At 39.6% G+C, this 25311-nt stretch overlaps 1 protein-coding gene across 1 annotated transcript in view; it reads left to right on the plus strand.

The window, feature by feature from the left end:
* The window catches only part of NXPH1 (neurexophilin 1), a 292631-nt gene that overhangs the window by 81130 nt on the left and 186190 nt on the right, over window positions 1-25311 (plus strand). The window lies entirely within an intron of this gene.

A 25311-nucleotide genomic window follows, 5' to 3' on the forward strand; every position in this document is an offset into this window, starting at 1 on the left:
ACACACACACACACACACACACACACACACACACACACACACACACACACACGAGATAGGGAGAGCAAGAGTGAGAAAGAAAGAGAGAGTAAGATGCTTTGTAGTTTACAAAATGCTTGCCAGAGAAAAATGACCTTTTACTAGTTTCTAATCTAGCTGGGCTGCAAATGTTTCCCATGGGGACCAATTTTGAGTGAGGCAAAAAATCTGCATTTCTGGGCAGATGTGTGTCTAAGTGGGAGGCGGGATAAATAAGAGAACAGTTCTGCAGAACTCCCACTAGTCTGTGTGATTCTGCTTCATCATCATCAATTAATATTTATTGAATGATAGATCATGGGGCACATGGCACTGTATGCTGTTCCGAAGAGTAATATTTTATTTCCTGCCAAGGGGTCCTGGAGAGTTGCTACATTTCACAGCTAAATGGTGGATATTTGAACAGTCGGTTAAAGAGACTCATTCATATATTGTTTATAAAAGTACCTCACAGTCTTGGGCATCAAGAAAAGCATTCTATGAGTATGTATCAGTTTTAGCTGATTATCACAGAGAGGAAATGGAATGTATATATTACAGTAAAAACTGGCTTTTTTTTTTCTGCTAAGAGTATAGGAAAAAACACAACTTATGAACTCCATATTACTTTTTACCAAGGTATTCTAAAGTGCTTTAGGTAAGACCTGGTATGTACTTGGAATCATTGCTGGGAAGTGTGTTTATTGCAGGTGTTAGCATCTTCCCCCTTCAACAGTTGGGAGACCTGAGACATTGAGCATTTTAATGATGTCTATAAACTCACATATGGAATGTGGATCTCATCACATAGGCCCTCCAAGTCAGGGCAAATTGAATAAAATATACATTTTCCTTTGTCGTGGCCCATGGGTTGCTTGTTACTCTATAGCCTTATCTCCCTCTAAATCTTCCCTTCTTCCCTTCTTACTCCCCACCCTCCTGGCCCCACTCAGCCACTCATGCACACACACTTGATACTCTTGCCAAGCTAGACTATTCATTACCTTCTGGTTTAGTCATATATTTTACTGCCACCAAACCTTTGCTTTTATTTTCTCATCTGTAACTCCATATGCTATTATCCAAGTTCTGCTTGCTTAAATCTTGGGCATCTTTAGGGAGCTGCTCAAATCCCACTGGTTCTCAAAGCCTTTTTTTTTCTTTTTTTTTTTTCTGTACGCGGGCCTCTCACTGTTGTGGCCTCTCCCGTTGTGGAGCGCAGGCTCAGCGGCCATGGCTCACGGGCCCAGCCGCTCTGTGGCATGTGGGATCTTCCCGGACCGGGGCATGAACCCGCGTCCCCTGCATAGGCAGGTGGACTCTCAACCACTGCGCCACCAGGGAAGCCCCCTCAAAGCCTTTTTAATACCCCTTTCTTCCCATTATTAGTAAGCTCTCTTTTTTTTTTCCCTCTTCCACTATTGCACATCTTTTAGATCATCTGTCATAACTCTTTTCTCTCCCCCCATTTCTCATCTTCTGTCTACTTGGGATTTGTTTATGAGTTGGTGAGTATCTCACGGCATTGGCTGGGTGCTCTCTTGGACCTTAAGGCATTGGTATGATCAATCAATAAGCCGATCAGTCAATCAATCAATTAAGACAACTTGCTCAGTTGTCCACTCTGAAGTAACAGAATAAACATAGATCAAAGAGCATTACAGTGAGCCTCAAGGGACTGTCTAATACTGTTTTTGCTGATAAGGAAATCAATTGTTTTGTATGAAGTATTGTTTGAAATTCTTCAGATATTATCTGATGCTCAGAAATATCTTGATCTTGCTGAGATTTTCAGTATGTTGATCAATAAAAGTAATTTCTTTTTTTTTCCTTAAGGAAAGTATTTCAACACCTGAGTAGGGGAATAGCTTTATCCAAGTTATTCTTGCCCTTATGACTAGTTGCCAAGAGGAGGTAGAACTGTATAATCTTTTGAGTTTAGAACTTTTGTGAGAAGAGAGAAAGAGAATGAGTCTCTTGTCATCTATCCCCATTCAAATGGGTTTATAAAGCTCTTTATCAAACAAAACCATAAATAACTGCAAAGAGGTCCAATACCCAGGGTAAAGAAGAATAGATGGAAAAGAAAGAAAGCAGCTATTTTCCCATGAGCATCCTGTGTTTGGCCGCCTTAGGGGTCTTGTTTGTTTGTTTTGTCCTTTAGGGTTAAATCTGGTAGGATTTATCTTTTACTATCTAAGAAATCATACATAAACTATAGATAGACGTTAATTGATTGATGGATTAATTCAATCCACAAATACTACTGACCATCTACTTAGTGCAGGCATAGTATGAGGCACCAAAAAAACAATAGTGAAGGAGGTAGAGGCAGTATTTGCCCTCACTGAGCTTGTAGGTTAGTGTGTGTGAGAGCAATTCAGCAGGGAACAACGGTGGCGTGTGACCAGGCCACTACAGGGGAAGGACAGAGTGCTGCAGGGGCATGGAGAGCCACCTCACCCAGATGTGCGGGCTCAGAGGAAGGGTCACCTATACATGGGGAACTGAAGACTATGCAGGAGTTCACTGGTCAGAATGAGACGAGATGCAGGCAGAGGAAAGGGCATGAGTGGAGGCCGGGGATGAAAGAGAAAGTGGAGAGTGTGAAGGTCCACGTGGCTGCAGGACAGAGGCTGGGGGGCACAACGCAGTGCTGCACAGATGTGAAGCTTGTTTCTGTGAGATCCCACCTCCTGACCAGGGGTGAGAGAAGTGGAGTCTGGAGTGGTCCTTACAGAGTAGCTCTTACATGCGTTGCTTGTGATCTGACTCTGGGTTTGAAGCAGGCAGATACTCACGCAGACTAAAGAGGTGCTCTGACTGTTTCTCTTTAAAAGGAACTATGGCACTGGAATCCGGCGCCCTCCCAGAAGAGATCTCTACCCACATTTGTGCCTGGGCTTCAGTTTATAGAAATAGTAGAGCAGGGTTCAGGGAGGGGGCAGAGGAATAACACCTATTTTCTTACCCTCTACTAGGCAAGTTTATGTAGAGGCAGTTCCTGGCAAATTTTTGAGATAATGTAAAACATGCACTGGGGAGAGGGCTACAGAGATGATCCTTGACATCTCTGAAGAACTGCTAGGCGTGAACAGAGCTGCCTGGGACGGTGTTTTAGAAAACAAAATTGTATTAGAAATGGAAAGTTTCACATATGTTTGATGCCCCGAAGCAGCTTCTTTCCACCATTGAAATATGTGTCAAACATGCAGATAAAAGGTAGGTAGAAATATCAATGCTTAGGTGCTGAATTTTAGTAGTCGTGTTTACGGCACTTTGTAAGCCTGAGGTATGCCCTCAGCTAGATTATGACACAGTACTTTGTGTGTAGTGGGTGTGCCAAAATATTACTGGCATGAAGTTGAATTTTGAATATATCGCTAAAAACTACAGATCAAAATGGAATTCAAGGAAAACCCCAGATTTATTTTCTTCCACATGAAGAACAATTTATTTACTTCTCTTGAATTATCCCTAGTACTGAGCTGGGTACTGGATATATAATCTTTGTTGACAAGTTGAAGGAATGTTATCCTAATTAAGATTAGTGTTAGAAGTGTCTTCATTGTCAACAACACAGTTACTGTGATGTCACACTTCTTCCAAGGTGTTTTCATATGTGCCTGTCCTAACTCATAATTTTAAAAAAGAGGAAAGAATATTGATAGTAAGAACAGAGAAGAATTTGTAAAATATACATTTATTTTCTAGCTCCAAGTAGCTCTTTCTAGTCCTTGGATTTTGGAGCCATACAACTTTGTGTTTAAACCTAACCATTTTCCACTGGGAGGAATGTAGGGCAAGTTCTTAAATTCTTTGTGTTTCCTTCCCCAGGTCCTCCCACCTCATGACTGTTTTTTTCTTTCAAAATGGAGATAATATCAATGTTACAGGATTTTTGTGATGACACAATGAGATACGTGGTAGAGGACCTGTTTAGAGGAGGTGTTTAATTGGTACGTGTCCTCTTCCCATCAGCCTTTCCTTTGCTCTGAAGATCCCAGCTTCAGAGCAGTATAGCTCAGCATCATTAGTATTATCTACTTATTTTGAATTATTTATTATTTTGCTAGGGATAATAGAGCTTTACTTTTGTATACTTTATAAGGGCAAGTTAAAAAAAAAAAACTGTGTCAAGACAATTACAGGAAATGTGTTAAATACACTTAGAAAGCATACTTTTTAAAATGGTGAAGCAAATGACACAGACATTAATTAAAGCTACCCTGTCGTACAGAGATAGCTCCAAAGTGAGCTGATTAAGTATTACATAGTCTGTAATTCAAGGTTCAGATTCAGAATGGCTTTGCCATGCCGTTTGCTTTAGTGGTCACTTTTCCCAATGAACACATTTAAACTGAAAACACATTTGAACTAGGGGATTCCGAGGAGCGAAAAGGAATGGATGGCACAAAGAAAGAGTTATAACACAGAACAAGCACATTCCCAGCTTTTTTGCTATAAGATTGAATTGTCAATACTCCTATCTTGATAAATTATAAAACAGCATTCCTTTTCCTCTGCTTTCTTCTCTTGTTTTCCCCTCTATCTTTTTAGCTTTTCATATTTGTGTGCATTAGTTGAAAGCCAGGTATGGGCTGAGGAATGTTGCAGTTGAAAAACAAGAAAAAGGCAAACAAAAGCTTATTGATTTTCACTGTTTGTTAACATGAAAGAGTATATATTTGTGGGCGTGCACTTGCATATGAATTAAGATGTAAGTTGAAATGGAAATGTTTATGAGAAAATATCTAAAACTCAATGCCACATCATCAAGTAGCTATAGGTAAATGTGCTAGTGTCACTCCCCCACTATCTTCATCATAATGCTCATTAATTATTATTTATAAAGTTATGTGTGGTATGTATTCTTTATTATATAAAAAGAATGGGTGTATAGACCCCAAACTTAAAATTGAGAAGTCTGGACTGAAAAGCTGCTTGACCATGGTGTCATGAGACTCTGGGATAATCTTCCAGTCTCTCATGCTTACCTGGATGGGGCACTCAGCAAATCCATTGCAGTGATCTAGGCAGTCAACCTAGAAGAAAGGTTTTTTTGCAAGTCACCGTCTGACTTTTCCAGACAATTCAACAATTTCTTTTTAAGGAAAAAAAAAAAAGCAGCATTTGTTTTCCTTCAAAGCGTTTTTGTTCTATGATTGAGATGACATGGTTTTTGGACTGCTCCCTGCAGGAGGAGAAGCCAGACGGAAGGCAGCTTTCTCTCAGCTCTGGCAATTATAACAAAGTCATAAAACCCCAGGTAAATGGGAACTCTTTAAACATTTGCAGATATAAATCTGACACAGTAGGAAAGTGACCCAAAGGGAAGTGCTTATTGATCCATTTTCCCCCAAAGCTGTCAGTGACGAATGAACATCATCTAATTTAATAGGAACAGCTCCAAGCCTGCAACCTTGCAAGGTACTCTCCCTGGCTTTTCTTGGGCGGCTGTTTGACTATGACGGAGAAACTTAACCTTTTCAGGTATCACTTTCCCCATCTGTTAATGGGGATAACAGTGTCTCAGCTCTGAGTCTTTCTGTGGAAGGCAGCTCAGAGGAAATGTGCTGTTGTGCTGTATTGTATCATAAACATATTTCTTGCCAAGTTTTGTCAGTTCATTTTCTGCTCAGTAGGGTCTTGTCCGTCATTGTTGATTTCCTCTGTCCTAGAGTACAAAGCAGTGAAGGGGGAAGTTTCAAAGTTGTAGCATTTACATGTAGTCGATTGAGACAGCCACAAGAGATTCTGACATCCCTGCCACGTTCATTTGTCTTGTAAGCTGCACTTTTTCAGCAGCGAGGAAATGGGACAAAGAGCTGTGGAAGAGACATAACTTGATCAGATATGATGTTTTCCCTGTCAGTGTTCAGATTAAATCCATCAATAAATACTTTCTGAAGCAGTTCTGTTATATACGAGGCACAGTTCTAAGAACTTTGGCAGAATTCCAGCCATGTGTGCGATGAGTGCCTCGGGAGCTCAGACAAGCCAGCTCACCACCAAACAACCAGAGCTCAGTTTAACTTCCGTTAGCATTACTGATGTCCCAGTCTATTTGGGAGACATGATGCAAACTCACTGTGCTGGAGAATACTAAGGCTCACCCATATCCAGGCCTTCTATTCTTTTGGAACCTATGGGAATACTATAATTTTCAGCCTCCTGTTGGTAGGTGGGCTGTGTGACTGGCCAGTTACATGTTAGAGGGTGAGGTGTGTGTCACTTCGGGGCTCGGGTGTTGAAGAACTGAGAAAGCTACCTCCACATTCTCTCTTCCCTCACCATGGTATCCTTGAGGGTCAGGTGTTGATATGGCAGTGCCACAAGATGAAGAGAGCTTGGGTCTCTGAGTCCGGGAATGGTGAAGAGACTCTAATATCCCTCATTAGACTTTATGTGAGTGAAAAATAAACTTTCAAAAGGTTACACAGTTAAGATACAGGGTTTCTTTCTTATACACCGCAGCATAGTCTGGCCTCTTCTGCCTAATGGCATGTTAAGCCAAATAATAAGAATTAAATGACAACATAAGACAATGACAAAGTAATTGTCACCAAGTGAGAAGTAAGATCATTGAGTTTCCTTAGCACAAGGAGGGATGGGATCAGTAGTCATGGAAGGAATTTAAGGATCTGGAAGATTTGAATGGGAGGAGGAAGGGGACAGGAGGAAAGATGTTCCAAGAAGGCACTAGTCCAGTGCTGTGAGCCATGACTTCGTGGCTGCATGGGAAAGCCTCAGTGTAGGACACTGGCCCTGCTGCCTTGGAGAGGGGAAGTGAAAGGAAGCAGAAGTCCTTATCATTACGTATTAAAAACTAGAAACCTAGATACATATAGGTGATTATTGTTCTTAATTAAGAGGCGGTGTTTCAGAGTTTGAGGAGAGAATGTAAGAAGACAAGTCGTAACTGAACAAAGGTAATAAGGACCTGTGGGAGATAGGCCATTCGTGTGAAATCAGTGATGTCAGTTTGAGTCTAGCTCTGTCCCTTGGTCCCACTCTCTGCTGGGCTAGTTTTCCAGAGGTATGTAGTTTTCATAGCACCAATGTATTTTGATTGCACCATGGTTGGGCCTGTAAATCAGTTCGTTCATACAATTGAATGTGATGACTGATTATGCCACAACATTGCTAAAGTCCCGTAGAAAATGGATCTAGTTTGTTTTATGCAGTTACTATTATTTTATTGAGTACGCATTATTGATTTTATAGAGTAGACGGTTATTTGAGAGATAAGTTCATGAATTTGAATCAACTCCAGCACCATTCTTTTAAAGCACAGACGATGCTGGTGAGGGACTTAAAATTCAAGTCTGCCTTTTGTGATTGTTAATTTTATTCAGTTGTCATTTAGATTAATTTCCTCCTAGGTTATAGAAAACTAATTTTCCTATTTAAAAGCTGAATTGCAGCTCCAGCTTGGTTTTCTCAGCCTGTATCTTCCATAAATGGCCAGAAGTGGATCCACTGCTGCTTCCCACCTTCAGGTCCAGGCCCTATGTGCACCCCATCTTTCTGATGGTGAGTGTGATTATACCAGGCTCTGAGCTCAAAGGCCTAGAGGCTCTGAAGAATCTTCTGGGCCCCCGTGGGACTTCCCCTTAGAGAGTGTTACAGTGTGATACAGGGCATTGGCTTTGGAGGCAAATGGACCTGGATTTCAATCTCAGCTCTGTCACGTATTCACTATGTGACTTTAGGCAAATCAAGTTACCTCTACTTACTTGAGTTTCCTCATCTGTAAAATGGGAATAACGCAGGGATGGTAGTTTCAAGAATTGTAAGAGTTGATGTGTTTCATGTTTGAAGGTTACAGGCATTCAACAGGATCATTGCATGAATGAATGTAACCTGCAGTGCTGGCAAAGTGCCATCCCAGGACGTCCTGCTGGCCCCTATTCAGTGTCCATCTTGAGCCTACATGTTCTAGAGTTAAGGCAGGGAACCTATTGCTGCCTCTCACACATGGTACCTTATTGTAGGCATACTCAGAATTTCCTAATAGTGGAAGATGTTGCTTATTTGACCTCTGTGATATCTGTATCTTATCTGGGTCCTCCTAACTCCTGTATATGAAAATTCTTAGAGTACTTTTTAAAAAATCTCAGGGTTGTATGAAAATGACTGAAGGATTTGATACATTTAACTGTACACTTGCTCTTTCACGAGAATTAAGTATGATTTGCTCTATAGTAGTATTTCCAAAACCTTGTTCCAGGGAATACTAATTCTCTGAGATGGTCTAAATTTTCTTAGGCAGAAAAAAGTAGGATTCTAAGGATTAAATACATTTGAGGAACCTTGAGTTAAATAATATTTTTTCTTATTTCAGTATTTATCAGAGCTTGTTTTCCTTTTTTTTTTTTTTTTTTTTTTTTGCAGTATGTGGGCCTCTCACCACCGTGGCCTCTTCTGTTGCATAGCACAGGCTCTGGGCGCGCAGGCTCAGCGGCCATGGCTCACGAGCCCAGCCGCTCCGCGGCATGTGGGATCCTCCCGGACCGGGGCACGAACCTGCGTCCCCTGCATTGACAGGCGGACCCTCAACCACTGTGCCACCAGGGAAGCCCATCAGAGCTTTTGTATTCTAATTTGCACCATGGATCTTTAAGAGACCTGATACAGAGTAGGCATACAACAAATATTTGTTCCATGAATGAATAAATAAAGGAATGGCAGAGTTAAACTTAGATTGCCCCTTTTGGACCCAGTTTTGAAGCCTCATCAGCTTCCCTTTGCCCCTCACCTCTTACCCCTTCTTTACATGTGCCTGGACCCAATTTGTTGTCCTTCTCTACTCGTCATATGTTTTTGCAGACCTGTATGCCCCTGTCCAAATTTTCAGGTTGTAAGAAACACCAGTGTTTTTGGTATGTCAAGGATTCAGGAAAGCTATGTCCATGCTTGTGAGTCCTTATGGCACAGAGTGACCCAGACAGTTCTCAGTCAGTAGCCTCTTGAGGCCTGGCTCTTTTCCCCAGGATACTAAGCTCTTAAAAAGAGCACCCCAGGCAGGACTTGCCTGTAGTGGGTCGGTCTGCAAGGTCTGCTTCAGAGGCTCACCTGCCCCGTCCTTCTCCTCCTTACTTATGCAGACTTGGCAACTGCCCTTTGGAAATTACAGGGAGGCTTGCTGTTTTTTTCCCTTTCTTTGCCCAAATAAGGGGCCCTCTGAGACACTGGGCACTCTCTTTTCTTTAGAGAGACAATGCAGAGGTGTCTCAGCAGAGGTAAATGTATTATTCTGCTTGGATGATATAGGCTATCACAACTTTTAATTCCTGTTCTTCTAATACCAGCCAGGACCACAGTCATGAATTCCCCTATAGTCATTTCCCAATAGAATTTCAAAAAGAAAGTGCACAGAATTTTTCTGCTACCTAAAATTCAGCCAAGCCAAACCTAACAACCCTCTCCTCTTTCATGCATAGCTGGAGAAATAATGGCCATTGGGTAGTAAAAGGTGAAGCCATTTTGAGTGGCAGCTCCTTATTATGCAGAGATTTCCAGTTGGGGTCATTGTTGCCAGGCCCCCTATGTTGGCCTGTCACCTCACCTCATGTTCAGAGCACGTGGAATCAAAAGCCTGATCCATGCATGTTGACTGAGCAGTAGACAGGGAGGAGGAGCAGGCAATAGACTCAGAGACCCTCTGACCATCAGGGAAGCTCAGATGGTCTATGAGTTGCCTTCAGGATCTTATCTTCAGGGCGTGCAACTGGTATTCCTGCTTCAATCTTGTCCTTTTTGATGAAGTAACAGTCTCCTCATTAAAAAATGACAGCAAGAGCTTCCCTGGTGGCGCAGTGGTTGAGTCCACCTGCCGATGCAGCGGACACGGGTTCGTGCCCCGGTCCGGGAGGATCCCACATGCCGCGGAGTGGCTGGGCCCGTGAGCCATGGCCACTGAGCCTGCGCGTCCGGAGCCTGTGCTCCACAACGGGAGAGGCCACAACAGTGAGAGGCCCGCGTACCGAAAAAAAAAAAAAAAGACAGCAAGTATGGCTTTGACAACCCAATAGAGAAGACAATCCAGACCCACAGAATCAGAAGGGGAGGACTTAGGTCAGTAGTTGAGACAAGGACTTAATTATTTCTAAGTTTGGCAGGAATTAGTGCAAGTGGTCCACACTTTGAATGAGACTTCTTTATGAGCTCCCAAATGGATGTATTTTCATGGATCCAAACTCTGGCAAGGAGAGAAATGGACTTGTTGGATTAGCTAAATCTTTGACATGTCCTCCAAATAGCTTACTCATCCAGGATCCAGTCTGCAATTGTTTGACACACATTTGTCCCTCTTTAAGAAGCCCCACCATAGTGATTTATCATGGCAAAGAGACACACATAACTTGATGTGCTTTTTTAGTGGGAGAGTTTGGGAGAAGAAGGAGCATGGGTTATGGGAATTTACTGGATGGATTTTGATCCACTGTTAATGGCCCATGACATGCTATCTAACTGATTGGTGAAAATATTCCTGGTGAAAAAGCTTCCCTTGGTAGACTATTTTTTTATTTGTTTTCTTTAGTCTTCACTTTGTAGCTGACAGAACTCACAAGGGTGGTTCTTTGACCCAACTCCGAAAGCACAGTAACTGATACTTGGAGTGAGAGAGGAGCTATGGTGTGAAGAAGCCATTTCATTTATAGAAAACAGAGGCTGAAGGAGGGAAGGAAACAAAAGCTTCTCTTGAAAGGACCTTCCTCCCCTGAAGGGTGAGTTTGGAGGCCTGTGGCAGTGCCCACCAGCAGCAGCACAGATTGTGCCCTTCTCCACAGTGCCTGGGCTGCCTGCTGGGGTGACACCTCTGTGGGGAGCTGGAGTGGGCGGGAGCGCCCACGCAGCCTGGGGCTACAGGCTGGACATATTTCCGGAGGATGTGGTGGGATTTAGGCATGACTTTGGATTGCAGAAAAGTGTTTGTTTTTCCAGCAGATTGCATCCCACAAGTAAACAGCAAGCACAGACACATGATTCGTTTTAACATGAAATCTACACAAATGAAGTGCAAGGCATGGACCATACTGAATTATCTTTGTTTTAAGACTCTTTGTCTGGAATGATGCCTCATTTCCATATGAAAAATATGTTCCTTTTTGCAGTGGTCTCTTCCCCCTCATTTTTCTTTCAAGGAACAGCTCCAGTTTACCAGTGAGAAGCATAAAGTTTTTATTTTGTTGAAGAGTAGAGGGAATGGCTTAGTGGCTGAAAGGAGAGATATCAGGGAAATTGCGTATACTTGTTTAATATTTGAAGTTTTATTTTAAAGTTGAGATATCTGTTTTTCCTATCCCAGGTGGACCTTGAAAAAGGAGTTGAAACTAGTAAGACAGAAGGTAGTGTATTAGTTTCCAGTTGTTGCTGGAACAAATCACCACATATTTAGCAGTTTAAACAACACCCATTTATTATCTTGCAGTTTCTGTAGGTCAGAAGTCCAGCAGGGTATGGCTAGATTCTTTGGTTAGGGTCTCACCAAGGTATCAGCTGGGGCTGCAGTTCTTATCTGAAATTCAAGGCCCTCTTCCACGTTCACTGGTTGTTGGCAGAGTTCAGCTCCTTGCAGCGGTAGGGCAGGTCCCTATGTCCTTGACAGGTGGCTCCTTCATCATCAAGTGTTGAATGGGGTGTTGAAACTTCTCATGTTTCAAATCTCTCCGATTTCCTCCTCTACCCTTAACCAAGAGAAAGTTCTGCTTTTAAGGGCTCATGTAATCACACTAGACTCACTCAAATAATCCATATCTCCCTATTTTAAGGTCACTAATTAGTAGCATTAATTACATATGCAATGTCCCTTTGGCAATATAAGGAAAAGTATTGGCAATATAAGGAAAAGTATTCATGGGTGTGGCACTGGGGGGGGGGGGCAGCTAAATTCTGCCTGCCAGAGGGAGAGAGGAGGAGATTCAAGGCAGGAGGTGTAGCACAAGAAAGGTGTGGGCATGGTATATATGGGAAGGTAAAGGGAGACATGATGGACATTTTTAGTATTTTTACAATCATTTGTATGATTGTATTTCAGAAAGAATACTGGAGATAAGGAGGCTAGTTAGGAGTTATGATGGGGGTCTACACTTGCCGTGACCCATTTTTCATGCTGGCAAGAATGGGCTTCATTAGTAGTACTAGTTAAGTGCGGACTGAAGGATCAAGCAGCCTGTGTTGTTCAAGTCTTGGCCTTGCCATTTATTAAATTTACTCCCTTCGTCAAATTTTAGTTAATTCTGCTTATCCTGAATTTTCTCTGGTGTATAATGAAGATAATAATTACCTACCCTATAGGATGTTGTGAGTATAAATGAGCTAGGGAGTATCCTGGCATATTGTCAGTGGTCCATAAATGTTTGCAGTTTTTATTTTTACTTCCTCCTTTTTGTATATCAGAAAAAGTGGTTCAGAGTAACTCATATCAAGCTGAGAATATATTGAATTTAGTTTCTGATCTCTCTCTTCTACTGGTTAGCTGTGTGATCACCCCTTCTCTGTGTCACTTTTGTTTTATCCCCTTTAAAATGAAGATTTGTGAAAAGTAAGTTGTTGATATTTGAGCACTTTGAAATAATCACTGGTTATTTATGAGGATATGATTATGTAGAGGAAAACAATCTTGATTTCTTTTAGCTCATTCTTTATCAGAGTCACCTACAAATAATGGAAGAAGTCGAGGAAATTTCCTGTGGGCCCATCATTCAATAAGATATAGAGAAAACCAATCATCATGAAGAGTATGTTGGAAATTTGCTTACCCCATGAATGGGCAGAGTAGCTGGCTGGCCAAGGAATGTGAACTGAGAAATGTCAAAAAGTCAAACTCCCCTTCAAATCTCCTATCAATTTGTAGCAAATGCCCCAAATACTAGTATTAGAGATTTTGTTCTTTTACAATATTAAGACCTAAAAAGCAAAGTGGTAGAGTACAAAGAATAATTGACTCAAAGCAGGAAATCTGCATTTTGGTGGGTCCTAGGACTAACTAGCCATAAGTCCTGCATTCTTTCAGGGTCTCATTTGTAAACGATGCAGGTTGGTCTAGGATGATGTCTATGGTTCTTTTCTCCTTTAAGATTCTATGAAGTAGGCTGCTGAGACAGAGTGGATTCCTAAAATCTTTGATCTTACTGTATAACAGTTTGGACAGCCATTCTGGTGAGCATCACATGCTCCAGGAGGATTACTCTGAGGGGGGTGGGCAGGAGAGAGGGCTGTTGTAGGGATTCTGCAGGCAACAGTGGAGACTGGCCTGGCTGGGTCCAGAGTTGGTATGAGGGATGAGGCGAGTCAACAAGGGAGATGGTCTTGTGGGTGAGATGAGAGGGAAGGCTGCTATACAGACTTACCCACTTTCCCAGCCCTGACAAGCTCTGATTAGAGAGACCATCCGTTCAGACATCTGGTTTGTACTATAAAGCTACTAGCCTGTTTCTTGGGCTGACTGAATTCTTTTGGTGAAAGCTTCATCTGTAAATGAAGTTAATACTGATTTATTTGTCTGAAGGCAGGGCTTTTTGAGGTTCATTTAGCAATGAGGCATATTTATTCTGGGATATACAGTATCTCATTTGCCTTCAAAGCAGGCAAAAATTTTAATCTAAAGTTTTGTATGTTTTAGTTTTAGGAAAACTAGAATGGGGATCAGAAAGCCTGGTTTCAGTCTGAGCCCTGGCACTAAACAGAGATGTGAACCTGGGCGTTCAGTAACCCTTCAGGGTCTCACCCCTTATTGGTGATGTGGAGATAATAATATCTGACTTGCCAGTCAGTAAAGCTATGTGAAGTGCTCCGCACAGGGCTTTGCATTTAGTAAATGCTCCGTAACTATGGGCTATTATTTTTTCAATCCTGGTGCAGTACCTGGAAATTTGAAATAATAAAAAAATAGTTATTGAATGAATGAACGACAACAACGAAAGGGTGTTCTGTTGTGAAGTTCAAAATAAGTCAATGTGTGAAATACCACATTAGAGTAAGTATATTCTATTTGTTGAATGAAGCAACATTTTCACACATACAGCAACATTGTAGAAAAATTCTCAAACCTTAAATATCTCTTCCTACCTGAGTGAAGTGTATGGTGTAATTGCTAGTGTGTTACCTTATATCAGAGACACCTTCCCTCACCACCCTATCTAAAATAGAACTCCTTCTAATTACTCTCTACCCTTTATCTGGCCTAACTTTCCCTCTCAGCAAGTACTATCACCTGACAAATCCACTTGAATTTATTATCGGACTCTCTCCTTCCCCCTTTTGGAATATGAGACCCATGAAAGTGGATCCTTTCGCCTATTTCTGCCTTTTCTCACTACTATAAATGGCATTTATAGAACAATACATGACACATAGTAGGCACACAAGAAAGATGTTGAATTAATATCTTTTGGGGATGCTTCAGCTGTGATAATGACTTTTCTTAAGTGATCAAGTCCTTTTTACCCCATCCGAGATTACTTAAAGCCTATAATATATCACATCTAGTATTAAAGCAATAGCAATAACTTTTCTTGGTGACTCATAGGAGGTATCACTGCATATAGATGGATCTTATGGCCAGGACCTGGAAGCTGTTTGTCTGTGATCGTTTGTCCCCTTAGGGGTGGTCAGGAGAACTGCTTCCCAAGTGGAGGTGCCCTCAGTCCCGATAGCTACAGAGGTGTCTAAGTCAGGAGCAACACCGATAATTCTGCTTTGTGCTCCATAAAATATTAATAGCCATAAAAGTCAAATTGGCTTCCTCACTAGCAAATGAACTTTACTACCTGCTTTAGCTTACAGACTCTTAGTAACCAGTATGTAAAAAATACCAACCAGGGAAAGATATTTTCCCTCTTTATAGGCTTTAAAAAAACCATTTAATTCAATCTGGCATGCAGGCTGAATGTAAAATAGTTGCAAAGTGGTATTGATGGGACAACACATGATATAATTAAATATATGTATCAATTCATCAAGCGTAAGATAAAAATTAGTCACGTGCAAACAGACACCTTTAGGCGGGAAAAAAGGCAGATGTTCACTGCAGCCCTGCTTCTACATTGTATCTGGTTGGTCTCTTTTTGGAGCAGTATCTTACCTGCTGCAAGATTATCGTTTGATATTTTCTGAGGGCCTGCTTTGTGCAGGGCTCCGAATAAAATTTCAGAATTTTTGAGCCATGATCTGGGGCCTAAAACACACCTGGGGAACTTGTTAAACCTATAGATTCTTGGGCCCCATTACAGATATTCTGATTATACTGATATACTGATGGTGGTCCTGATGCCATACTTAGAAAAGGAGTGTCATTTGCAGCCATAAGCACTGGGTGAAAATCCAGGCTCTATCACTTAAAATTCTCTGGTGTTGGGCAAGAAACTGTAACGTTTTCTAAACCTCAGTTTTTCATTTGTAATTCAAGCTTCTGGATGATAAAGTGTTCTGGGTATATTATCGTTTCCTCCTACTTTATAGGGTAGCGTAGGAGTAAATGAGGCAATGTATGCAAGACACTTAGCTCAGAGTCTGATAAATATTGTACTATTGCTACTGTCAGCAGCTAAGATGTACTGAGTGCTTCCCCTCTGAGGGGCACTGTTCTAAGTGCTCTACATGTATTCACACTTCTAAATCTCAGGTAGGTACTGCTATTATGCCTGTTTTATACAGTTGAGGAAACTGAGGTGCAGAGAAATTAATTAACCTGTTTGAGGTCACATAGCCATGAGCAAAGACAAGAATCCAGGTTTGTGTGACATCAAACCCCACATACTTTGTCTGCTTTTATTACTTATTTTCCCCTGGAATCCATCTATCTTTCTTCTTCTAGCTTTATATTTGGTCCTTATCAGCTCCACAGTGAAGTCCTCTTGCTGGTTCATCTGTTGTTCTCCTATGTGTTCTGGTACCAATACATTTATTGGTGATGGGGAACTCTTAACATACACATTCTAAAATAAGAACGTAACTCATAGCATTAAGAAGTGCAAATAATCTGCTATTCTCCACCCCTCCCCCCAGATATATGTATAAAATCAACATTAGTTGACAAATCTGAAGAATCAACATAGTTTTTTTTGGCTCAGGGCAGTATGTACATCAAAGGAATCAGTAAGGAAACATTTGAAAACTAAATTGAAAATTTCATTTTGTTTATGGCTAGCTAGGGTTAGTGGAATTGTAGGTAATTTCTTTACTTCTTTAGAATTTATACCTTTTCTGAATTTTGTACCACAATGAACATATATTACTTTGTAGTCAGAAAAAAATTTCTTCCTTCAAAAGAAAGCAAATTAATTGCAAATAGAACCTCACAGCATCAGTCTTATGTTTCTTCAGGCTGTTGCTCACTCCTAGGCATGCATCCTGGTCACCTCTGTAGGACACTGAGAGAGAAGCTGATCAATATTTTGGTGCCAAGGGGAGGAAGGAGAGACTGATGAGAGAGGGACTATTTTAAAACTTGGTGAGCACTGTTAGAAGTATGCCTCAGTTCACTGACCTTGAAAATTAATCTAGGGTAACCAGAGGACTAAGCCCCAGAATAAACAAATAAGCAAGAAAATTCTTTTCCAACTTTGAACAAATGTTAACAACATGTTGTGTTTCCGCAATGCCAAAACTTACTAATTTAATGAAAAATAACATCAGTCAAGTCATTGGAAACACACAAAAATCAATATGGGTGTTATTTTATAGATCAAGCTATCACTTTATAGATGGAATTTCTCTACTGTTCATGTATTTATTTAGTTACCACTTGAAATAGTTAGAGGTCATACTGGCTTCTGAACAGACACTGGTGCCTCAAAGAGAAAAATTATGAAAATACCACATTGTCAAAGGAAATGTAATGAAAAAGTCTCTAGTACTTTTCAGGGCCATAAATGAGCTATTGGAAACATTCCATTTTCTAATAAAGTGATTGCTAATTTTTTTTTTCTTTTTGATAGTACAGTACAATCCATTTACTACTAGGTTGGAAACCTTTGGGTATAAAGAAATTGTAGACTATATGGAACAATTCTCCACACCAATAATAATCTCCCAGCCACATTGATGCGTTAAGTTACTTATAATGAGAGTTGCTTGGTAGCTAATGGGAAAGAGGGATCTGCAAGGTATTTCATAATCTTTTATATAAAAGCAGAGTTTCTAAAATGAGGAAAGATGTTATTGTAAGTTCTTGAGAATGTGGAGAGGAAAAGCCTATTATAATGTGTAAGCCAAAGAAGAGATATCATACAATAATGGTACCTTACATTTACAAATTATAATACTCTCAAATATTTGATGTGTTTTCAGATCTATTTTATCACTCTATTCCTGTCACAGCTCTGTATCAGGTGGGCATTTTCACCCCAGACTGATGAAAAAAACTGAGGCATAGTTAAGTCATTTGCTCAAAGTTACTGGTAGGGTAAAAATTACAATGTGGGTCATTATAGTTACTAAGTTGGGGCTTACTTATACTCTATTTTTTGTCTGTCTTGATAATTTGTTTTCATGGCACAAAAATATCTGTGTGAAAAGTACAAGCAAACAAGCAAACAAACAAAAAGAAAAAAAAACCCAACACAGCACCCAGTTTGCTTTGTGTGTACCACCTTTAACATCTAGAAATGCCCAAATCAATAAATGTGAAGTGCAGTGTTCCAAGAAGTTTGGGTCATTGACTACTATTTTTCTTTTTATCCAGATGCTTTGACATCATTTATGCCTAGCTGACGTTAAGATATAGACAGAGAGTTGCACAGCAAAGATTATCTGGCTCAAATTATGCATTTTATAGTAATTGTGATTTGGTTTTAAATATAGTTTAGATGTTTGTCACCTTTAGGTTTGTACCAAAAAAGCAACCCGTGGAAACAGTAAGGACAAATTTAGATATACATAATAGAATCTCATGCTTCACTTGGGATTTTGGAAAAATTTATCAAAAGGATTTTACAATTTAAGCCCATGATGATGGGCCTTTTCTCCCTTTTTATCTCTCTCTCTCTCTTTTTTTTTTTTTTTAACAGAAAAAGAGATTGAAATGAGATAAGTGGGATTCCTATCATACAGGCCTGAAGAGGATATGTGCTAACCTGCCTTGGTGACCAGGATTGAATGGAGTACAGCACAGAAAACACAAAAATAAGAACAAACCAAGATCCTACTCCCATGGTGCTTAGAGTCTAGTGGGTGAAGAAAGAAAAAAGAAACCCCAAATAAATATTTTCCACTTCAAGTGGTAGTCAGTATTGGGTTGGAACAAAGGTAGGAAGAAAGAGTGACTGGAGTGCTCTTTCATATAGGGGTGTTCAGGCAGGGCCTTTTTTGACAAGGTAAAATTTTAATGATACATTTCAATCAATTTATGGTTATGCAAAAAGGCTGAGTTTTTCAAAGGTGGTGGATGTGAACAGATTAAGGTATATGTGATGGCAGAATCATGTCCTGTACATCTTTTGTCCACTGTGCTGCTTCCTCTACTGGAAGCGTCTCCTTCCCACTTTCCACTCAGCTCCCCCCTTTATCCAAGTGATTCTGGTAACTTCTGTTTATTCTTCAGGTCTCAACTTAGATGATCCCTTTCTCAGACAAGCATTGTCTTTTCAATTCTCCCTTAATACTTCATTCTTCCGCTTTCATAATCACACTTGTAACTGTGTTTAATAGCAGCCAATCCCACTTGACTGAATTACCAGACTGCTAAGACCATGCACCTCTGTTCACCTTTTCTTTTCTTCTTTCTATCCCTATGAATGTGGAGATTTAAGATAGGAAAATAAGAGTTTATCTTCTATTTGGGGGATTGAACACATATATAATAATACAGAGTATATAAACATATATATAATAATACAGAGTGTTTGAAGTTCAATTCTAATAATACATTGAGAGCAGCAAAGATGGGTGACAGTAAGTGGATTCTAGGGTGATAAGAAAATGATTTTAGAATATTTCTGTTTTTGCACTGTGAAGATTTAACTGACAGTGCACCTTTCTGACACTGTTGTCTGCTCTTCTAAGAACCATATCATGTATCATATTCTGTTACTGAAGTCACAGATGGCTCTTTTTTGGTAGTAGGTTGCGGTTGTTTAGGGATGCTGGTTGTACCTTCTTGAGTTTACCTAGAAAAGCACTTAATGAGCTCAGTTATAAACTACAGAAAGGAGGCTGTTATGACCATTGGTAGGCTTAAGAAAGGGAGTGACTTCATCTGGTTCACCTGATTTTGAAGACATCCAGCTTGCTAGGTAGAAAATATATTGTATGGGACCAGAGTGGAAGAAGAGAGACTATTTAAAAAGCTGTATTCAGGGCTTCCCTGGTGGCGCAGTGGTTGAGAGTCCGCTTGCCGATGCAGGGGACACGGGTTTGTGCCCGTGTCCGGGAGGATCCCACATGCCGCGGAGCGGCTGGGCCCGTGAGCCATGGCCGCTGGGCCTGCGTGTCCGGAGCCTGTGCTCCACAACGGGAGAGGCCACAGCAGTGAGAGGCCCGCGTACCGCAAAATAATAATAATAATAAAAAAATAAAAAGCTGTATTCATAGCCCAGGCAAGAGAATAGGGTGGCTTAGACTAGAGTTGTGGAAACAGAGAAGGAGAGAAGTGAATATGTTTGAGATATATCTTGGAAATAGGATCAAGAGGATTTATTTTATGGATTGGATGCAGGGTGTGAAGGAGCTGAAAGTGCTTGCTGATTTTTGCCATGAGTAGCTGACTGAATAGTGGTGCCGTTTACTGAGATGGTGACACTTACATGGTGGGTGACTGAAACTGAGAGTTTCATCATGAATTCTTTAGATTCTAGATGCCAAATTATATATTCAACTCTCGTTTTTGGACTGAATTCGCAAATTATGACATTTATTATTATGTTTTAAAATAATGTCTTAACATACTGTTCCTCGTTTTTAATTGTAAACTCCTTCTAAGGATAGAATGTTTTGTACTCACTTTTGTACTCTTTGTATTTCTGGGCCTCTCAATTAGTTGAATGATGAATAGATGGTGGTAGGGACTTCCACATTGCTTACTCTTTATCTCCCTGTCTTGTCTCTTTCCCTTCCCTTCCCTTCCCTTCCTTTCTTCTTTCCTTTTTTCTCTCTATGTGCCATCTCCCTGCCTTCTTCGATGTAGGAAAAAGCACTAAATTGGGAATTATTCACATTTGGGTACTAGTCTCCACTAGCTGTGTGACTCTGGAAGCTCCAATTAATATTTTTTTGAGCCTCAGTTTCTTTGTTTGAAAAATGAGGCAATTAGAGGTGATCCCTAAAGTTTCTTCCAGTTTTAAAATTCTGTAATTGGTATCTTTCTCTCTGAAGTGTGCAAATCCAATATGTAGTTGTAGGTTTTACTTTGTAACTGTTTCAAGGGAAGGTATTTTTAGAAAGAGAGGATTTAGAGGTAATCAATTCAACTCACTCACGTGAAAGGTGAGAGAAGTAGAACCCTGAGGTATGCTTCCCCACTTATAAAATGAGACTAAAAATGATAATAATAGTAACAATAATAACAATGACAATAAGAACACCTACATCAAAAAAATTCTCATGGGGACTTCCCTGGTGGCGCAGTGGTTGAGAGTCCGCCTGCCGATGCAGGGGACACGGGTTCGTGTCAAGGTCCAGGAAGATGCCACATGCCGTGGAGTGGCTGGGCCCGTGAGCCGTGGCCACTGAGCCTGCGCGTCCGGAGCCTGTGCTCCGCAACGGGAGAGGCCACAACAGTGAGAGGCCCGCGTACTGCAAAAAAAAAAAATTCTCATGGGACTAAAATGAGATAAAACATCCAAAAGTGCTAGGAATAAATGTTCGATCAATGTTGCCTCTTAAAATGATTATTGTTGTTAGATGTCATGTGATTTGCCTGAGGATGTCTGATCAGCTAATGGCAGACCTGGGAATAAATTGTTTCCTTAAGAGGCACAAGCCTTCAGTTTCTCTTCTAGTCCTTTCCTGTCTTCTCCAGCAATCAGAGTTGAATACATTCATACACTGTGGAGACAGTGCACTAAAATGGTTATGAACATACCTTAGGGGTGAGATAAAACCTGGGTTTGAAACCAGTTTCTGGTACTTTTTACATGTGTGACACTGGATAAGTATCAAATGTTTCTGAATCTCAGTCTCCTCATTTGTAAAATGGGGTTAATAATAATGGGTACCAACCTCAAAGAGATGTAGTGAAAATAAATGATGTAATGTATGTCACGTACTTGGCAATGTACATGGCATGAATGAAGTCAATAAACAGTACTTAAGTATTATCTCCCCTCCACCACACTTCCTAAATGAAGGAAGTTCTCCATATTACCTACCTAGAAGTTATTACATGTACTTTTGAAGGAAGGTCTGGCACTGCAGTCTGGCAGACAAAGATATCTGCTCAAACGTTGCCCTGGGAATATTGTCAGAGCAGTTCAGTTGGGATGTTAGAAGATGACAACAGTGCTTTAGGCCTGTACAGCAACTAGTATGGCTTAAAAAGAAGGGTGGAGGGCCACTGGAAGGAGGTCTCTAGGAAAGAAATAAAATTGTTAGGTTATCCAATGTGTTTGAACATGAAAAATATGATTGGTGTTTGAAAGGTCTGTAAAAACGTTTAGAAAATATTAGTGATCGTTCATGTAAATCTAAGGAAATGAGACAAGTATCTTCAAAAAAATATGGATAGTAAAGGAAATGTCATCATTGTACATCGTTTGGCTTGATGAACAATATTACACAGTCAGAATTATTTAAACACTGCTTACCTGTGTAACCCCAAATAGTAACTTCATTCTACCGAAAAGATGGGTGAGTGGAAAAGAAGGAGTTGAGGGCAGTGGTGAAAAAGAGCTAAATTCTTATCTAAAATGACAAGATGTCAGAGAATAGTGTCTAAGCTTAATAAATAAAAAAGCAATATTTATAGTTAGAAACATTAAGGCAATTACCGGAAAAACAACAGAAGATGTTGAATGTGGTTACTGCTGGAGAATAGGATTGGGGAGTGGGGAGTGGTGAGAAGGAGGCTACTATGTTTTCTTGTGTGCACTTATATAACTTAAAACGGTGTTTAACTTAAAATGTTTAACTTAAAACGGTGATTGATAAAAAAGCAGAAAAACCAGATGATCTACACCTATCTCTACTTTCCGTATCTTTCCTAAATCTTTACTTTCTGTATCTTTCCTAAATGAGATAAATATGAGTTATCTGTAAAATTTGTATAAAGCTTTTTTTTTGCGGTACGCGGGCCTCCCACTGCCGTGGCCTCTTCCGCCGCGGAGCACAGGCTCCAGACGCGCAGGCTCAGCGGCCATGGCTCACGGGCCCAGCCGCTCCACGGCATGTGGGATCTTCCCGGACCGGGGCACAAATCCGTGTCCCCTGCATGGGCAGGCAGAACCCCAACCACTGCGCCACCAGGGAAGCCCTTTTTTTTTTTTTTTTTTTTTTTTAATGCTTGTCTAGGCTCTCACAGTGGTTTCGGAACTACGACTCCCTCTGATGACGTATAAGGATGCCTATGAAATGCAGTATTGGGCAACAGAATTTTTTTTGACATTTAGATATAAACTTAAGGTATTATTAGTGTTGGAAGTAAAGTTTGTATTGATTAATTATCAATAAGCTTGTGTTAATAATATTACCAAATACATGTCTTCAAAGATAAATGCAGGTTGCAAACTTTTTTTATAAGTAAATGTGATGATAACACTTATTATTCTTTTACTATACTTTTAGCTCATGGAGGGCAGGAACTGAATCTTTCTCTTCTTTGGTAACTCTTAGAACCTGGCATTGAGAATATGAATTCTTTTTTTTTTTTTTTTTTTTTTTTGGGCTTGCCCCCCAGAAAAAAGATTTTTTTTTTCCTTTCCCTCATTTTATTTTTTTTTTTATTAAAAAAATTTTTATTCTATATAGTTGATTTACAATGTTGTGTTAGTTTCAGGTATACAGCAAAGTGAATCAGTTATACATATATCCATTCTTTTTTAGATTCTTTTCCCATATAGGTCATTACAGAGTATTTAGTAGAGTTCCCTGTGCTATACAACAGGTTCTTATTAGTTGTCTATTTTATATATAGTAGTGCGTATATGTCAATCCCAATCTCCCAATTTATCTGCTCCCCCCTTGCCCCCTGATAACCATAAGTTTGTTTTCTATATCTGTGACTCTATTTCTGTTTTGTAAATAAGTTCATTTGTACCATTTTTTTAGATTCCAAATATAAGCAATATCATATGCTATTTGTCTTTCTCCATCTGACTTACTTCACTTGGTATGACAGTCTCTAGGTCCAATAATCTTAAAAACAAATTACTAGTAATTCTTATTTGGGGAAGAAGTGAATGATGTCACAGAATCATAGAATCACATGGTAAGTAATTTAAGAAATTAACTTCCCACCTTGGATGGTCAAAATACATCTCCAATACCATGGGAGACTCAGTGGTTCTTATCAGAATCTGAGAAAAATGACATTTAAATATATTACATTAAGACCTTACTGAGAACTACATTATAAACTCAATCTATTATTTCCATAATTATAATAAAAGCTGATATTCCCATATAAGGTTTAACAGTAATATTAATGGCATTGAGTCAATTAATTTTTAGGAATAGTAATATATTTAAATAATCTACTTGAATTGGGGCTTCTGCTTCCGGTGAAAATGAGACGATGGGGGTTGAATTTACACTTTTACTCTAAACAACCAAAGATGGACAAAATGTGTGAAACAAGTTCGAAGATATTGGATATTATATTCTAAGTCATAAAACTGTTTCAATAAATTAAAAGGATTCAAATCACAAAAAAGATTCTCTGACCATAGTGGAAATAAATTAAAAATCAATAAAGTAGTCCATTTAACAAATTAACAGATATAATTATTTATATTATACAACTATTTGAGTGAAATATCCTTGGATTTTGGGGGGGGGACTCTCAGTTCCCACCTCTCAAGAGGAAAAATCATGTTAAAGTGTATAAAAATGGTCAGTATAGGAATGTCATTTTATGTATGGGTTTACACTGGCAAAATAATATGGGTACTAGAAGGAAATAAGACTTATTCAGCAAATAAACATGGGCTTTTGAGAAATAAAATGAATTAGGAGACTTTGAGATCTAGAAGTTTTAATGCATTGAGTAATTTTATTTTCTTCTTGAATTGCATATATGGCCTAAAAATCAGTGAAACACATTTTAGTCAGACAACACTTAAATAGGATTTAAACATCTTTGAACTAATTTTTTTTCCAGGATGGTTGTCCTTTGGGGGGATAGACATTTTCAAAATGATTCTACCATCCATGTATACAACTAACTCACTTTATTATTTCTGTTCAATACAAGTACTGATGTCTTGAGACACTTCATTGACTCCCAAGCCCATCTCATCCACTCCCACATCTGGTCCTTTGCTCATGTTGAATCTCCACGTGAATACCTTTCCTGGCTCTTTCTAAAACCCCATCTATTTATACTTTATCTTACCTACTAGGGACTTACCTTTAACTATTCTGACCTGCCATTAATGTTTCTTTCTCTGATTCTCTTATCCATTAATTTTAATTCAGTGAGTTTTAAACTGTAGTATACATACTCACTTGGAAGTGATTGTAATAATGCAGGTTTTGGACCAAATCCTTAGAAATCCCAACCCATTAAGACTAAGGGATCAGGAATTTGTATTTTACCAAAGATCCTGGGATATCCTGATTTCAGGATCTACATATTTACTTCTGGCAAAAACCCCATCTCTTTAATGGGTTTTAATAATTCAGTCTAGTTTACTCATAGAGATGCACAGTGTCTAATCCTTCTTTTATATCTTTATATCAACAAGTAGAGTGCTAAGCATATAATGGATTCTCAACAAATGCTCACAAATGTATCGAAGCGGTGCAGTTAATGGTTAATGTATGTACTCTTCAGGTATTTTTGTTTTTAATAATTGCATAGCCAGGTATCTTAATTAAATTTTTTTTTCTAAAGTTGTGATTTGCCTTCTCATTTGAATAATAGAATTTTAGAGCTGGAAGGGATTTCTAGAATTAAATTGATTCTCTCATTTTTTCGATGAAGCAATTGAGGGCATTAGAGGTTAAGTGAATCGCCCAAGTTCACACAGTTAATTAGAGAGAGAGCTGCATCTTCTGAAACCAAGTCTCCAAGCTCTGAAACCTCATGTTCTTGCTGCTGCATGTGTTGCCTCTCACTAAGAAATCTGCCCAGTAACCCTAGGTAGTGATACAAGCAATAAGATTTAAACACACATTTCTCAGTAAGTTAAG

Source organism: Aethalodelphis obliquidens, unplaced genomic scaffold (genome assembly GCF_003676395.1).
Source record: "Aethalodelphis obliquidens isolate GAN/ISIS:26980383/991018 unplaced genomic scaffold, ASM367639v1 scaffold5, whole genome shotgun sequence".
NCBI lineage: Eukaryota > Metazoa > Chordata > Mammalia > Artiodactyla > Delphinidae > Aethalodelphis > Aethalodelphis obliquidens.